The following is an 18,262-nucleotide window of genomic DNA, read 5'->3' as shown; positions in this document are numbered from 1 at the left end:
GGAAATATCAATTTTGCCCAGTTTTGAATAAATTTGCATTAGCATTTATGAAGTGTGGGTTTAGAGGCCCCACATGTATTTTTTTATCAAAAGTGAGCCCAAACATTAGAAGATGGACGAGGAAAATAGAGCCTCTACTGGAATGTCGGGGCCACCCATTAGAGAAATGCAGCTCACAAGGGAAACATGCACCCATTGGAGCGAAGTTGGTGGGGGAAAGTCGAGCTGGGCCCACATGGGCATTTTGGAGGCTTTTGGCTGAAAGGAGCAAGAGGAACTCATTTTGGTCATTCGTGAATATTTGATAAATTCAAATTGTCTTTGACATAGCACACTTGAGCTGAAGCTAAGCCTGCGAGTGGTTTTTAGCACAAGAGTGTTTCCAAGTGGAAATCTCAACCCTTGCTTCAGTGGACTTCGAGTGCCAGCGCAAAGAGGGAATCCCATCTATTCCAATTCGTTCCAGCAGCATGGAGTGCGAGTTTGTGGGGAGGTTCAGCAGCAACAATGCAGGGATTGTGCAATTCTTGGAGGAGGCAAGCTTGAAGGTTGAGGAGAGAAGTGAGTTTGGGAATCAAACTTGAAGAGTAGTCCAAGTAAGTATTTTGTTGGAGATTGCAACTATTTTGGGGTCTTTTTGCAGCAGGATTTACAGGTGGGTCGAATTACCCAGCAGCAAAGCCATTGAGAGAAAATAGGGCCGAAATTCCAAGGTCAACCATCAGCCAATTCCTTCATGCGTTATTCTGGGTAATTGGTGGAGAGCCCAGGGTTAATTTTAAAAGAATGTTCAATGAATTAATTCACATAGAGCAAACAGCTCAATGATAATACAAAGATATTTACAAGAATAGAAACATCAGGTTTCTATGTAGAATATCGAACAAACAGTTTCATCTAAGAAACTGCTAAAAGAATAAGAATAGAAACATCTAAAAGACTGAGCATTACTAAATAGAAATATAGAGATATATTCTAATACCCTCCCTTAATGCTCAATCTATTTACAACACCAATAGACCCGCGAAATTTTACAAATTTATCAGGACCAAGAGGCTTGGTAAAGATATCGGCGGGCTGCTCTGTGGTGGGAACATAGTGCAACTGAACTGAGCCGTCTTCAACCAACTGTCGAATGTAGTGGCAGTGAGTTTCCACATGCTTTGTTCGTTCATGAAAGACAGGATTCTTGGCAAGTTTGAGCACTCCCTGATTATCACAAAACAAAGAAGTAGGCCCTGTCTGAAAAACATGCATATCTGCAAGCATACGACGAAGCCAAACTGCCTCACAGGCTGCCTTAACTGCTCCCCGATACTCTGCTTCTGTTGAGGAGAGAGCCACAACCTGTTGCTTCTTACTAGTCCAAGTAACAGCTCCAGATCCTAGACTAAACACATACCCAGCTGTAGATTTACGGTCATCAACCGAACCGGCCCAGTCAGAGTCAGTGTAGCCACTGAGAGTAGAAGTGGAGCTGTGAGTATATAAGAGTCCATAATCAGAAGTACCACGCACATATCGTAGCACCCGCTTGGCTGCTATCCAATGATCAGCTTTAGGAGCTGACATAAAGCGAGAAATGTAGCTTACTGCAAAACTGATGTCAGGTCTGGTAGCAGTAAGATAGATGAGACTGCCCACTAATTGCCTGAATAAAGTTTCATCCACAAGAGGAGAAGATGACTGTGCTGAAAGTTTGAGCCCTGGTTCCATAGGAGTCGTGGCCGGTTTGCAATCCTGCATTCTGAACCTTTCCACAAGATTTTTGGCATACTTGGACTGAGAAAGAAAGATCTGATTTTCAGTCTGCCATACTTCAACCCCCAGACAGTAATGAAGAAGTCCCAAGTCTGTCATCTCAAAAGTTCTGCATAGATCTTGTTTGATCCCATGGATCAAATGTGCAGAGCTGCCAGTAATGATAAGATCATCCACATAGACAACTATAAACAAGATATCATCATCAGTATGCTTGATATACAGGTTTGCATCAGATGGACTCCTCTGAAAACCTTGATTTGTCAGATACTGATCAATTTTTATGTACCAAGCCCGAGGAGCTTGTTTCAATCCATAGATAGCTTTAACTAACCGACACACTTTCTGTTCTTGACCAGCAACCTTGAATCCTGGAGGCTGCGTCATGTAGACTTCTTCTTGGAGATCACCATTTAGGAAAGCACTTTTTACATCCATCTGATGAACTTTCCATTTGAACTGAGCTGCTAGGGCAAGCACAAGCCTGATAGTACTCATCTTGGCTGTAGGAGCAAAAGTCTCCTCATAGTCTATGCCTTCCTGCTGTGAAAATCCTCGAGCCACAAGCCGAGCTTTATACTTGTCTAAGGTTCCATCAGCTTTGTATTTGACTTTATACACCCATTTGCAGCCTATGGGTTTTTTGTCTGCGGGAAGATCAGAAAGAGCCCATGTGTGATTTTTTTTGAAGACTCTGAAATTCTGCTTTCATAGCCTGTTCCCACTCATATATACCCTTAGCTTCTGAATATGTTTGAGGCTCAAAAGTACTGTGAAGGTTAGCCATAAGAGCAAAATTGACTGAAGACTGTTGTCTGTTCTTATGCCTAGAAGTTCTACCTTCAAGGAGCTCATCATCCCGGAGATCACCTATGGTTTTAGCCCACCATTTTGGCCGAAGAGAAGAAGAACCAATATCAAGATTAGAGGGACCAATATCAGAAGGAAGAGAAGCAGGCTCAAGAGCAATAGGGATAGCAAGAGGGGGATTAGCTTCTGGAGGAAGCTCAGATAGAGTAGTATCAAATCTTGATGCTACATCATCCCTCCCATCAGATGAACTGACTGGAAGAAGAACACTGTGAGGCGGATCCTCAGAACGCTGCTCAGAAGAAGAAGACTGAAAGAATCCTCTGTCTTCATCAAATACTACATCTCGACTGAAGCTAAGTCGACCAGTGGCTATATCTATCAGCCTATAAGCTTTGTGATGATCACTGTATCCTGTCATCATGAGTTTCTGACTTTTGGAATCCAACTTAGATCGCTTAGCCGATGGAATCCAAACATATGCAACTGAGCCAAAAACTTTGAGATGACTGATTTTAGGCTTACGACCAGACCACACTTCTTCAGGAGTCTTCCCTTTAACAGCCTGAGTAGGGGATCGGTTAAGAAGATAAACAGCAGTAAATACTGCTTCAGCCCAGAATTTGTTTGGAACACTCCGGTGTTGTAACATGGAACGAGCCATTTCAACAACCGTGCGATTGCGACGCTCGACAACACTGTTCTGCTGGGGAGTGTAAGGTGTGGTGAATTGACGTTTGATGCCATGAATATCACAGAAGTTGGCAAAAGCTGAGGAACAAAATTCCCCCCCATTGTCGGTCCTAAGGGTCATGATATTACAACCAGATTCGTTTTCAACTAAAGTTTTAAACTTCTGAAAGGTACTAAGAGCATCAGATTTATTTTTTAAAAAATACACCCACATCTTTCGACTGAAGTCATCTACAATAAGTAAAAAGTATTTGCAAGCAGTTATAGAAGCTGTATTCATAGGACCACAAATATCAGCATGAAGTCACTGAAGTACCTGGGATGCGCGCCAAGATTCTCCATTTTTGAATGATGACCGATGTTGCTTTCCCGCTTGACAGGCGCTGCATACTCCCAACTGCTGAGTCTGAATATCAGGTAATCCTGACACAAGTCCCTCCCGAGAGAGCTGAGAGAGATACTGCATATTGAGATGCCCATATCGCTGATGCCATAGAGTACTGATGGGAGAGACACGAGCTGCTAGTGCCACTTCTGGAAAGTCACCGGTGTCAAGTAGCCTGTATAGACCATGGTCCTCGAGGCCAGTAGCAACTGTCAGACTGGTCTCCCTGTCAATGATGGAGCACTTGTGAGCACTGAACATAACATCAAGCTGAGGAGAATTCCTCATAATCTGACTGACAGAGAGCAGATTAATCTCCATACCAGGAACATAGTATACATTTAGAAATATGAGCGTGCGTCCACCAGACTGAATTTGAACTGTACCCCTGCCAGCAACAGTGTACTTTTCACCTCCACCAAATACAACTGAGTCACTGAAAGGTGAAAAGTCAATAAACCAGTCACGCCTGTGAGAGAAGTGGCGTGATGCACCAGAGTCAATGTACCATGCAGAGGAAGGTACATGTTCTGAAGACCTTTTAGCCATAAAGGCGTAAAAGGCAGAATCTGTCTGCTCGGAATGTTCTGCAACATTCGCTGTCTGATGTGACCCTCCCTGTTTCTTTTGTTCAGCAGCAATCCTCTGCCTGCAGTCTTTCTTCATGTGACCGAACTTGTGACAGTAATTACACTGTACACTTTTCTTCCTGTTAGGATCAAAAGACTGAGATGATCCTCTTTGCTGAAAAGACTGAGAGGACTGATATTTTGCAGCAAATGCATTTTCCAAGGGCACTGATGAAGTACCACTACCAAACTGCTGTTTCCACCTATCTTTCTGCAGAAGTTTGGTACATAAATCTGAAAACTTCAGATCAACATTTGTAATGTTAAGTGTTTCAATGAAGTGTTCATAAGATTTTGGTAGACTCTTCAGGGTAATGACTACCATATCTTCTTCCTCCATGGTCCGACCAATGGCGTCGAGCTGATCTCGAATGTCTTTAATTTTGTTGAGATGTTCCTGTAAAGACATATGTTCATCCATCATGATGGAGAACAACTGATTTTTGAGAAAAAAAGCTCTGCTTTTATCAGATGTCTCATGCAATTCTTTCAACTGTTCCCAGATTTCAGCAGCTGTCTTGCCAGAAGGGATCTGAGGTAACTGATCATCAGCTACAGAGAGCTTGAGAAGCATAACAGCCTCTCGATTTCGATCATCAAATTTATCTTGATCGGTCCCGGCTGTACCTGGACGAAGCTCTTTGCCCAAAATGAGTTGATCAAGACGCCTGTACTCAAAAATGGTCAGCAGTCTTTGTTTCCAAATGTTATAGTTGCTGCCATTAAACCGTTGATTTCCTTCTAACATCAGATTGGTAAGTGTGGCCATTTTCACAAAGAGAATACAAAAGTATGACACACAAGAACAATGTAGCTGACTGCTTATGCTGGTGAAAATTTAAAGAACGGACTTTCAGCTGTCTAAAACAATAGTAGGACTGCTAATACAGTTCTGAGAATACAGTTTGCCACAAGAAAATGCCGGTCTACCATAAGAGTATACTTATGCAATGTCAGATATAATGAAGACTGTCAGGATCACAAAAAAAATTTCCACTGATTGGTAACCCACTGCTGGCAATCAGAACCATACATACAGCAAATACAAATTTTGAAATACGGACCCACATATGCTGTCTCAGTTTCAAGCTTACACTGCTGGTAAATACCACGGATATATTTGGCCCACAAAACAAATACGCAGATCTGAAAAAACGATCTATGCTTCCGGCAACCACCACGGATGTATTGGCCCACGTGAGCTTTACGTCACGTCTCAGGTATATACGTCTCAGGTATATACGAGTTTGAAATACGTGTCACGGTATCACGTCTCAGTATATACGTCTCTTGTCTCAGGTATATATCTCAGGAATGAACCACGGTTTTCAAGTATCCACGGTTCTACAGCATAGATTAACCACCTGCGAGATTTATCACACACGGATGACAGGATACGTTTTGACGTATTACAACAGGTTACGTATCAGTTTAAAAAGCACGGGTTTCAGATCAGAGTTTGACTGAGGCAATATAACGGCGTTTGCACAGGTCATAGCACACGCGTATATCCACGCGAATTACAGCATTGACAGCATTTGAGAATAACAGGTTTCAAATATATCCACGGAATGAGCCACAGTTGGCAAATATATATTCACGGATCGGCAGAATATATCCACGCGTTTCAAAAAGAAATATGTATTGACCACGGGTTTCAAATATCTATCCACAGGATTGAAATATAATGACCACGGGTTTCAAAATATATCCACGGGTTTTAAAAATATATATTAGCCACGGGTTTCAAATATCAAGACGCCTGTAGTGATATCCACCTCTTATCTCATAGCATAGCGGATATAACAAAAAATAGTGTGCATTTCCATCTATGGGATTTTGACAGAGTTGAAAAAACCACGATTTTGAAACCACGATTTTGCCTGCAGATCAAATTTTCAAACCACGACTCTGACTTTCAAGAATGAGTTTTGAGGGAAAACACCTGGATCACGATTGCTGAGGAATTCCACGTTGTGGTCGAGTAGCCGCCAGGCGAAGACGAAGATAGCCGGATTCCGCTCCCATGAAAACAGTCACCGCCCCAAAGTTATTTTCTTAAAAAAATCATGCAAGGGAAGAATCCATTTCTGTATCGAGATGGACGACTGTAAGCTTTTATCACAGCGAGCAAAGCCGAGGCTAAGACTCAGTGAAGGCTGCCTGGCTTACAGAGGGCTCGACCTTAGAAAGGACTCAAGAGATTGCGATGCAGATAGAATTACTGTTTCAAGAAGAATCTCTTAACCTTGCTCTGATACCATAAAAGAATGTTCAATGAATTAATTCACATAGAGCAAACAGCTCAATGATAATACAAAGATATTTACAAGAATAGAAACATCAGGTTTCTATGTAGAATATCAAACAAACAGTTTCATCTAAGAAACTGCTAAAAGAATAAGAATAGAAACATCTAAAAGACTGAGCATTACTAAATAGAAATATAGAGATATATTCTAATAAATTTCCCGGAATTTTATGAGTACTGGAGGAGGCCCTAGCAACCATTCTACACAGCCAGCAGCTCATTTTTTGGGTATTTCAGCACAGAGCCAAGGAGAACCAGCGAACATGCTTGGAGGAGATCTCACACTCATCACTTGGGCTTAGCCAGCTTGCATTGGACAAGCTCAGGTGCATACTTTCGAAGCACCTATTGTACTTCATGATTTATCAATAAAATGGCTCAGCAGCACAGTTTTTGGCTCTAGATTGGTGTTCTGATGTTTGAGTAATTTTCTATGTGTTTATGTCTATACATGCTTTCTTATTTACTGTAAAGTTTTCTTAAGGATATTACAGTGGTATCAAAGCTCATAGTCTTGGAAAAGCCTGTGGGGGAACAACATTAGTCTATGACACCAGAAGAACAACAAAATGTAACCTACAAGAGATAGAGGTACAGAAGCAGAGAGAGGAAGCTACAAATCACCCCAGATCCAGAGATCACTGAACTAGAGGTCGAAAGACCAAACATGGGGGATAACATGGCAGATAGGGGGAGTAAAGAGGAGTTTGCCCAATCTCTTCTCAAGGTCGTACAAGATTTATCGAGGGGTATCAAGGAGTTGAGACAACAAAACTGCAACAACAACAAAGGGATTCAAGGGGAATTCCAGATTGGTGAGGGCTAAAGTACTTCACATCACCAAGGGGGTCATTGCCCCAACGCACCCGTCATTCCCAACACACCACCCAAGTCCACCATTCCTACATTCATAACATCTGGTGCTGGAGGGCCGCAAGGGCAAGAGGAGATGCCCATGGGGGACTACTTTATAGAGTATCAGTCATATGGGCCTGACTTTAGAGAGGCCATTACCTTCAGGGACTTTTGTCAGCTGAAAGGTAATAACAAGGGGAAGGGACAAGGTGGAGGAAGCTACACTCATGGCACTGATCTACAGCGCACCATGGGGAGATTATTCCTCCCAACATTCGATGGGGCTTCCAAGAATTCAGCAAGAGCGTGGGTGGAGAAGCTGGATGTCTATTTCCAACTTAATCAGATGACGAAAGAAGAAGCAATTAAAATTGCCACTTTACATTTGGAGGGAGATGCCCATGGCTAGTGCTTCCATGGGTTAACCACGATGGGGCATGCCAGAGTGGCAACGTATGAGGAGTACACTAGGAAGGTGCTAGAGCATTTCGAGAGGAGACACCCGAGGAGCATTTTGGGAATTTGGCAAAGCTCAAACAGACAGGAAGCACTGAGACCTACATTTCAAAGTTTTTGAGGTTGTCAGTGATGGTGCCTAATCTGTCAGAGGCCAGGAGGGTCTTCACATTTATAGAGGGGCTAGCAGAGCCATTGAAGGGACTTTTGAGGTCCAACAGGCCCAATAACTTGCAAGACGCAGTGGGAAGGGCCCGAGATTTGCAAGATGCCCTACCCAGGGCTAGAGCATTGTTTCCACCTAGACAGGGATTCCAGCAGAGGGGAAGAGACACGAGGGCTCCACCACCGAGAGCCAACCAGGGGCAAGGACAGTTGGATGAGGAGACCAGGAGGGACCTCCAGAGGAGGAAATTGTGTTTCACATGTCAGGAACCATGGGCACCAACCCATAGATGTACAGCAAGCAAGGCCCATTACATTAAGGTTTTTCCCGATAGTGACATGGAGGATGAGCTAGAGTTGGAAGTGGGTGGAGACGACAGCACAGTTGCACAGTATATGTGGAGAGGGGACCACCACCACCACCACCAGGGGGAGCTTCTTTCGCACCTGCAAGAGGGGTCCTTGCATCTTTGCGAGGGGTACCCAAGTTTTTGACCTTGAAGATCAGGGGCACGGTGCAGGGGCAATGTGTTTAAGTTTTGGTGGATAGTGGGGCTACCCACAACTTCATCAATGCATAGATGGTTCAAAGGAAGGGCATCACAATCGAGGATTTTAAGGACTTTTCGGTTCTTGTGCTGGGAGATAGGACCATGTAGTGCACTTGCTATGTTCTTGCCTTGACAATCACCATGGGGAACTATTCAATGACATACCACTTTTTTGTGGTAGATGTACCGGACACCAACGTGGTGATGGGTGTCCAATGGCTTTATTCACTTGGCTGAGTCACTACAGATTGGAGGAAGCTGGAGATGGAGTTCACAGGGTCGGATGGCAAATTGGTTTTGCTGAGGGGTATGCACTCTTACCCTCCACAGACTGTTTTGACCCACAAGATGCAGACATATATGAGGCATGGTGATATTGAGTGGGTCGTGGAGTTGAGGGGTCAGCCCAAGCCATCACACCCAAACATACAGGCTATTCTAGACAGGTACCCGGTGGTGTTTGGAGACATACTGCTTGGGCAACCTCCCGATTGGTGTTTTGAGCATATCATTGAGTTGGAGCCGAGGGTATAGACCCTAATCACTACACAATGCAGACATCCCAAGGAATATAGGGATGAGATTGAGAGGGCCATCCATGAGCTGTTGGCACTTGGCCACATTCGGCCTAGCTCCAACCCTTTTGCTTCATCAGTTGTCCTGGTGAAGAAGAAGGATGGGTACTTTTGAATGTGCATAGATTACCAGGTCCTCAACAAGAAAACCATGAAAACCTGCTACCACATCCCACGTATAGATGAGTTGATGGATGAGCTGAGGGGGGCTAAGCTCTTCTCGAAGATTGACTTGCGCTCGGGGTACCACCAAATCAGGGTAAGGGACCAAGATGTCCCTAAGACAACTTTCAAGTGCCACTTTGGTCACTTCGAGTATTGGTTATGCCTTTTAGGCTGACCAATGCACCAGCGACCTTCCAGTCATGCATGAACCACGTATTGCGTGGGCAGTTGAGGAAGTTTATGTTGGTGTTCTTCGATGACATACTGATCTACAGGCAAACCTGGGAGGATCACTTGCAACATGTTGAGACAGTGTTGGGTATTCTGGAGGAGCAACAACTCTACACTAAGTTGTCCAAGTGCGAGTTCGATTTGACAGAGATGCTCTATCTAGGGCACATTATTGGGGAGTATGGCGTGAGAGTTCATGAGGAGAAGATCAGAGCCATCCGGGATTGTCCAGAGCCCTGGAATGTGATAGAGTTGAGGAGTTTTGTGGGCATTTGCACCTACTATCGAAAGTTCGTGAAGGGCTTCTCGCAGCTGGTAAGTCCTCCCACCAATTTGATGAAGAATGGGGCATTTGAGTGGATAGATGGGGCGCAAGACACTTTTGAGTGCCTCAAATAGGTCATGAGCAACTGCCTGGTGTTGGCACTCCCTAATTTTGCACAACCCTTTGTGCTTGAGTTTGACACATCAAAGGAGGGTGTAGGAGTAGTTTTGATGCAGGGGGGATAGTCGATAGCTTACGAGAGTCAAAAGGTATTACCCCACAAGAGACTGTACTCTATCTACATTAAGGAGATATTAGCCATCATGCATGCGCTAGCAAAGTTCAAGCAGTGTTTGGTGGGAAACAAGTTCAGGGTCAAGAAAGGCCATAACAGTTTCAGATTCGTCTTGGAGCAGAAGCAGTTGCAGGAGAGACAACAGAAGTGGGTGAGCAAGCTCCAGGCATATGATTTTGACATTGAGTATGTCAAAGGGAAGCACAACGTGGTAGCTGATGCGTTGTCTAGGAGGCCAGCTACCCTTTCATTGATGAGCATTGCACCGGATTGGCAGGCACAATTGCTGGTAGAGTACTCCAAGGACCATTTTGCATGTGAGGTCCTTAACAGTGCAGTGGTGGATGATCGGTACCGGGTGATGAACGAGGTGATCTACTTTCGAAACTAGATTTATTTGGTACCCAACTCCCAGTTGAGGGAGATCCTACGAGCAGCGCATGACTCACCATTATTAGGGCATTAGGGGTTTACCAAGACTTACAGGACCATCAGAGAGTGCTTTGCATGGAAGGGCCTCAAGGATGATGTTCTGAGGCATGTTCGGGAGTGTGACACATGCCAAAGGAACAAGGGTGAGCAGACACACCCTGCTGGGCTACTACAACCTCTTCCTATTCCTGAGGGGAAGTGGGAGAGCGTATCGATGGACTTTATCACCGGGTTGCCCATAGCTCAGGGCAAGGACTGCATATACGTGGTGGTGGACCGATTGACAAAGTTTGCACACTTTTTCGCCATCTCAGCCTGGTCCTCGGCCTCACAGGTGGTTGAATTATTTTTCAGAGAGGTATTTCGACTTCATGGTCTTCTGAAGACCATAGTCAGTGATCGGGACAGCAAGTTCATGGTAGGATTATGGCACGAGTTGTTTCGACAAGTGGGCACAGAGCTCACTTCGAGAACCAGTTATCACCCTCAAACGAGTGGGCAGACGAAGATTGTCAACAAGTGGCTGGAGGGTTACTTGCATAACTACGTGATAGGAGGACTGTGAGTGCTAGCACAAGGAGGGAATCCCATCTATTCCAGTTCATACCAACCACAGCGAATGCGAGTTTGTGGGGAGGTTCAGCAGCAACAACACAGGGATTGTGCAGTGCTTGGAGGAGGCACGCTTGGAGGTTGAGGAACGAAGTGAGTTTTGCACTGAAACTTGAGGAGTCCGAGGAAGTACTTTGTTGGAGATTGCAACTATTTTGGGGAATTTTTGCAGCAGGATTTACAGGTTGGTCAAATTACCTAGCAACAAAGCCATTGAGTGAAAATACGGCTGAAATTCCAAGGTCAACCATTGGCCAATTCCTTCGTGGGTTATACTGGGTAATTGGTGGAGAGCCCAGGGTTAATTTGCCAGAATTTTCTGAGCACTGGAGGAGGCCCTAGCCGCCGGTCTACACAGCCAACAGCTCAAGTTTTGGCCATTTCAGCGCAGAGCCAAGGAGAACTAGATAGCAAACTTGGAGGAGATCTCACACTCATCACTTAGGCTTAGATAGCTTGCCTTGGGCAAGCCCAGGTGCATACTTTCCAAGCATCTATTGTACTTCATGATTTATCAATAAAATGGCTCAGCAGTGCAGTTTTTGGCTCTAAATTGGTGTTATAATGTTTGAGTAATTTTTTGTGTGTATATGTCTATGCATGCTTTGATAATTTACTGTAAAATTTCCTTGGGATATTACAGAAGCCAAGTGGGTTAGTCCCTAAAAAATAAACTAAGGCTAAGTAAGCTATAACAAAATAAACAAATTATTCTAGGAGTTATTCGATTACCAAAAGGAAAAAACCAACAACATATAACTCATATGACTTACAAGCAAATAATTAAATGACAAGATAGAAATAGTAAGATAGAGTAGTGCCCAAAGTATATTCTTGTGTATTGAAATATGAAGTTGAATGTTTTGGAGAAGTGCTTTCGGTAAATTATGGTTAATTTCACTTGGAATTATTTAAAGTGAGTGCAAAACGGAGAAACAGATATGTGATCAATAGGTGTTTGCAAGAAAATAAATTAATCTATGGTTTGCTTCTTTTATGACTCATAATCAAATAATAATAGAAACAATCAAGAAAGTGCTTATATCTTGAGAGTGTGACAGCTCCCTCTTGCTCTTAACTTTTTCAAATCCAGTCAACTTCGTCCACATTGTTGTTGCCACCTAGCACACACACCTAAGTTAGTGAGAAAAAGCCTTGAACCCCAAAAGGTGTGGTTTGTTGGCAAAACTAAGAGATGGGGTTGTCACCTATTCCCAACTCTCTTCGATAAAACTCTCTCCTAGGTAAGCTAAGGGGAGTGGTCCCTAATGAAAAGTTATATGATATGACTTTCTAAGAGATTGAGTTAAGTGGAGTGTTTGTCAAAAATGACTTGTTTCCAAGAATTAAGCAAGCACATGAATAAATGAGCAAATTTAAATGATATATTCAAAATATAGGCCAGTGTCTTCAAGTAAATAACAATAGCTTGCCCAAAAAATGAAATCAAGAGACAATGATAGGCAATCCTGTAAAATCAACTATTAGACCAAGATGAGCATATAAATATCAATTGCAACTATAAAGGAGATAGTACTTGAAAGTAAATGCTCAAATGACAAGATAATGACATCAATTACTCATGAGCAAAATGATCATCAAAGTAACAAATATGTGAAATAACTTGAAATAGAGCTGCACCAAAGAAGGATATTCCAAGTACTAAGAAAGCTAATTGTTGCAAAAGTAAAAGATCCAAATACTTGCACTATAAAGCAAATGTTTTTTCAGAAAATGATGATATTTGAAATATGACTCAAATAAATTCAAGATAGCATATGTAGGAGAGTTGTATTGCAAGTAAAGTGAAATTGTGATGTAGAAATGCTCTTGGTTATTTTATTAGTTGTATTCTAAAACAAAGTTTCAATTGAACTATGGTCCCGAAACCTCATCCTCGCCCAGAAATCCAGATCTCACAATGAAGAGTCAATAGAGGTGGAGTGTCCCTGAAGTCTATACAACCAACTTAAGTTGCAGGTTAATTTTTGGAAATGCCAATTAGTAATAAAATGTGCTTAAGTGAGATGCTTAAGTAAATGTTGTTGCTTCGAAAATAAAGTATTAGTGTTTGACTATAATGGAAAATGCTCAAGTAAAAATACAAATATCTTCAAATGGAAATGAAAGTGAAACTTCACAAGTCGACAATTGCTTCAGCATAAGAATGTTCAATAATAACCAAGATGCCACATACATTAAATTTACAATGATAAAGCAAAGAGCTCAAGAGACTTGTGAAACGAAGATGGTTAAATTAAACCAGTTTAAGCTTGTCAATTGTGTAAAATACTTGTTTTCTTTTGAAAGAAAAGGATATAGCATGTGTTGTAATAGAAGGTCAATGCAATTATTCAAGAAATTGAAATAAATAAATGTCAAACTTGTGCTAAAAAATGAAAATGGATGTGACAACTATGTTAGAAACTAATCATGCATAAGTGAAATGAAATTAGCAAATATGAACTAGAGTAACTAAACTAAGATGATTAGTTCACCCACAAGCAAAGACCCTCCCTCTAAATGGGGAGAAGGGATACCATGGGAAAAATCCCAAGCTCCCTCACAAAAAAATTTAGTGCTTTTATTAGTGAATAGTTACAATGAAAAGAGACCTCTCAAAAGACTTTGAAAAGAAAGGAAATCTTTACAAAATTTGTGTTTGTGATGCACCAGACTTCCTCCATAGATGCCCAAAGTAATTGGCAAATGAATGGCACAAAGAAAAGGCCTCTGAAGTCTGCAAACTTGGAGAAATGTTTACATATCAAAATCAGATTGTGAAACTATAATATCCCAAATGGGATATTTGACTTATTTTGCAGAAATTTAACTCAGCCAAAAATTTCACCATAAAATTACTATTCGATTAACAAAAGATTGCCATATAAAATAGAACAAGAGAATCCATGCAATTCAATCATACAATGAGCAGAAATAATCTCAGTTCAGAGACTTGCATGTCAAAGATGATAGTATATTTGACATCCTTGCGAAATCATAATTGCAATGAGCTTTCTTTGGGTGACATGCAAGACATTTCTATTCTAGCAATAGCCATGTAGCCATGCATATGTGACACATGGTAGCTTGTGGTGATGGCATGTGGCTATCTCTGGCACATCTCATGCATGTAAGATGACACATAGAAATTCTTTAAGGGCGACAAGTGGCAACATTAGGGTGCATGTGTATGGATCAATGCACACAAGTAGAATTCAAAGTGTCTTGGAGTTCACTTGAGCACTTGCATTAGTAGTCTGAAGACCATTGGGATGCATACATTGATTTAGGAGTGAGTTGGCACTTTCTTGGTGTTAACTAGATCACATGCATTCGGGGAGGAGTTAAAGAGGTAGTTAATTTCAGTTAACAAGATCCATGCATTAGTTAACTAGGGCACCTCTTTTAGTTGACTAGAGAAAGGACACTCCACATCAGTTTGTTGTCAATTAAACGCAAGAGTATCTTCACTTGACTAAGCACAGGTGAATTGCACTTTGATTAAAGATGATATACATCTAAATACAACATCTTGACCGTTAGATTCAATTTCCAAGGTTTCTTGGACTTCCAGTAATTGTCCACATTCCACACCATAACCCTAACAAATTAGGTGTCCAATATTCCCCGCCTTAATCCGAAGGGGTGTATATGAGTCCAATAAGAGAGTTGGAATGCAAAAAATGCATGCCAGCCAATGGTTGGATGTGTTCTCTGAAATGGTGGTTTTTAAGGAAGACCACAAACTGTTAGATTTTGGTAGCATCAGAAAGGTGTTGTAGTCTCGCTTTGTGTCTCAAAGACTAAGGAATGTGAGATCTACAAAACCCAGAAAAGGTTTTTACGAGATAAGCTTGTGAAATGTCCTAATTAAATTAATTGATCAATAATTAAAAAATGCCTAACTTAGGAAAATTGATTAATTAATGGGAAATAATTAAGGATGATCGAGAAAGCTCGAGAGACTCACATAGATTCAATCACAGATGATCTTAGTCGTTGATGAGGATCTAATCATGGTCATTGATGCTCCGGCGAGAGATTATAAGAGAAAGTCGATGCGATGGAGAAAGACACAAGAGGGGAGCAAGTTTCCTTGGCAGATTGAGCTATCCAGTTGCAATGATTTAGCAAGGAAGTGAGTTCGAGCTAGAGAAGGAGAGCATGAGTGATTGAGAGAGCAGCAATGTGAGTTCCAGAGGATTTTTCCAGTGTTGGAGAGCCAGCAGAAGGGAGGCCGAAATATTCTGCAGAGAAAGTTGTCCAAGTGGTGCGAGTTACCCAGTCCAATTGAGCAAATTTCCACGAAGGGTTTTGATTAGCTACCAGAGGCTGGAAAGACATTCCGGAAGGCAAAGCGAATTTTTCCAGTGGCAAGAGGAGGCTAGAAGGCCCAGTTTGGAGAAGTTCCAGAGGCCATACGAGTTGCGCAAGCCAATAGTGCAAGCAGCAAGTTGGGCAGTGCGAACAGGCCAGGGGGAGATTTTTTCTCCTAATTATTTTGGCGAGATTATTTGCTAGAGGATTGCTGGTTGGGAATCCAGATATTGTACTCAGATTTTTGTTGCTACATACTAATAAAATAAACCATCATCTGCTATACCGGTTTTCCCTTTGGGGTTTTTCCGGGGATGTTAGTCCAAAAATTATTGTGTCGATTTTATTGTGTGTGTGCATTATTTTCTCAATTTCCAATTTATTTTTTGCAGATTAATTTATTTTGGTGAAGATTGCAATTGTGAGTTTATCGATATTTGTCATAATAACAAATAAACTGCAGAACAATTAGAAGATAAATTTCCAGTTAATTGCAATCAAAAAAATTTCACATGGTATCAGAGCATTATTGATCAAATCGGAGGCTCAGAGGCGAAAGATCAGTAGATCGTGTAGTCTCAGAGTGATATCTGAAGCACAGGATTCAGATCTAAGTAGGCCAAGCTAGGGGTGCGAATTGTAGAGGTAGGAAATTCGATTTCCAAATCCAGGAGGGAGGAAAAGTGCCAATTGCCTCAAAGCAGAGTTTGCAGGTAGTATAGTAGCTGAGAAGAATTTCTGGTGAGCAGATCAATTAATTCGTTGTGCAGATCTAGGCGCAGAAGTTTTGCAGCGAGAGTTACAGTTGCAGATTTGCGCTGGGATAGGAAGAGAAAAGCACACTAAGAGGAATTTCCATAGAGTCTCAAGGGTTTCCAAATCCAGTTTCCAGGAGGAGATCCATAATTTCTAGTTGCAAAGGGCCATAGCAAAAAAAGTAATTTGCCAATGCAAGTTAGCCAGACTAGCCTGTTCAAGTTGCAGAGGTTACAGGTCATGTGCTAGTTCCCAAAGAAGAACTTCCAGAAGGTTAAGAGAGTAGTCTCAATGAGCAGTTGAAGGCAGTATATTAGCGAAGGACATCCGAAGGTATAACTATGCATTCCTAAGGGACTACGAGTACTAGAGGGAAGGTCGAGTAGGAAGGCGAAGGAAATTTCCAAATCCAGTCTCCAGTTTATTTGAGTTTCACAGAGATGGCCACAGTAGGTCTCAAAGATCAGGAGAGACTTGACAGAGCTTCTAACTTCCTGTCTGGAAGGCCAGGATGTTATTCCTATTGGATGAGCATGGTCTGAAGGAGTTCGTGACAGTAGTTGTAGCTGAACCGACAGATCCTATACAGTATCTTGACTACAAGAAGGATATGACCAAAGCGAAGAGGATGGTCCTAGACGGGTTTTAGGATCATATCATCCCACATATGGCAGAGAAGAATACGGCAAAGGAGATGTGGGAGGTCGTTATGAAGCTATACCAAGATCCTTCTAAGAATCGAAAAATGATTCTCGAGAAGAAGTTGAGGACCACAACGATGAAGAGAAGGGTCAGAATGTAACTTCCTATCTCACCAGAGATTAGAACGTCGATGATGAGCTAGCAGTTGAAGGAGAAAATCCTGACGACAAACAACTTGTGCGAGTTCATATAAACAATTTTTCCAAAGAGTGGGCAACTTTTATTCAGGGAATTACTCGATGAGATAAAATTCCAGATTGGGAACGCCTATGGGGTGACTTCACTTAGGAGGAGGTAAGGCTTAGTCTTGGCAAGGGTACTACCAGCACCAGTAGCAAAGGGCCGAATGTTGAGAAGGAAGAGGAGAATGTAGTTGTTTCCAGTAAGGGAAAGGCAAAGAAAGGTCCCAGTCAGGGACAAAACTGAAAGGGAAGCAAGAAGAAGACAAAGGACCTGTCAAAAGTCAAATGCTTCCGATGTGGTGAGTTCGGTCACTACATCACCGAGTGCCCCAAGAGAAAGAAGGACAAGAAGGGGCAGCAGCCGACAATAGCTTCGGCAGAGATAAGATGAGTTGACCTCTAGGTTGGAAGAGTTTGCATTGAAAGCGGCTATACCTCCAAATGGAGGAGGAGTGTGAGGCTTCAACATTAAAGGATCGGGCAGGGTCGAAGGAGGCACAACATTAGACATGTGTTTCATGATGGATCACTACCTTGGCTACGGGGGCCCACAGTGTTTAGTAGCAAGAGGATCAAAATGTCAACAAGGCACAGTCAGATCTTGAGAGATAGTGCAGAGCTAGTTGCAATCAGATACTAGAGGGGCGTAAAGACACTTGGGCAGAGTCAAATGCTTAGTAGAGAGTGCAAAGTTAGTTGCAATCAGAGACTCAAGGGAGAGTTGCGAAGCCAGTTGCAGGGACAGTAGATCAGTTCTTAGTTGCATTAGTTGTTGCAGTAGCAGCAGCATGAGATCAAATGCAGTGCAGCCAATGTTGGCTGCAATGCAAGGAGATGTAGTGCAGATGCAGAGTGTTTCAGCTACAAGGTTAGCAGATGAATCAAAGTATGCGTAGTAGCATGGTGGACAGTGATAGTATGTTGAAGATGTCAGACACTAGTAGCGTGGTCCAGCTACAGAGAGGAGATGTTGGTATGGGAGAGAACACCTTTCTCGCTAAGAGGGAGTGTTAGATTTTGGTAGCATCAGATAGGTGTTCGAGTCTCGATTTGTGTCTAAGAGACTAAGGCATACGTGATCTCCAAAAACCAAAAAAGGTTTCGCGAGATA

At 42.4% G+C, this 18,262-nt stretch overlaps 1 protein-coding gene across 4 annotated transcripts in view; it reads right to left on the bottom strand.

Moving 5' to 3' along the window:
- Positions 1–18,262, bottom strand: part of LOC149181007 (putative 3,4-dihydroxy-2-butanone kinase) — a 335,118-nt gene that overhangs the window by 102,505 nt on the left and 214,351 nt on the right. The window lies entirely within an intron of this gene.

Source organism: Pinus tabuliformis, chromosome 3_2, assembly GCF_031772625.1.
Source record: "Pinus tabuliformis cultivar Carrire ecotype Pingquan chromosome 3_2, CPIR1, whole genome shotgun sequence".
In the NCBI taxonomy this organism is placed as follows: domain Eukaryota; kingdom Viridiplantae; phylum Streptophyta; class Pinopsida; order Pinales; family Pinaceae; genus Pinus; species Pinus tabuliformis.
The sequence above is the reverse complement of the archived record's forward strand: the minus strand, read 5'-3'. Positions and strand labels throughout refer to the sequence as shown.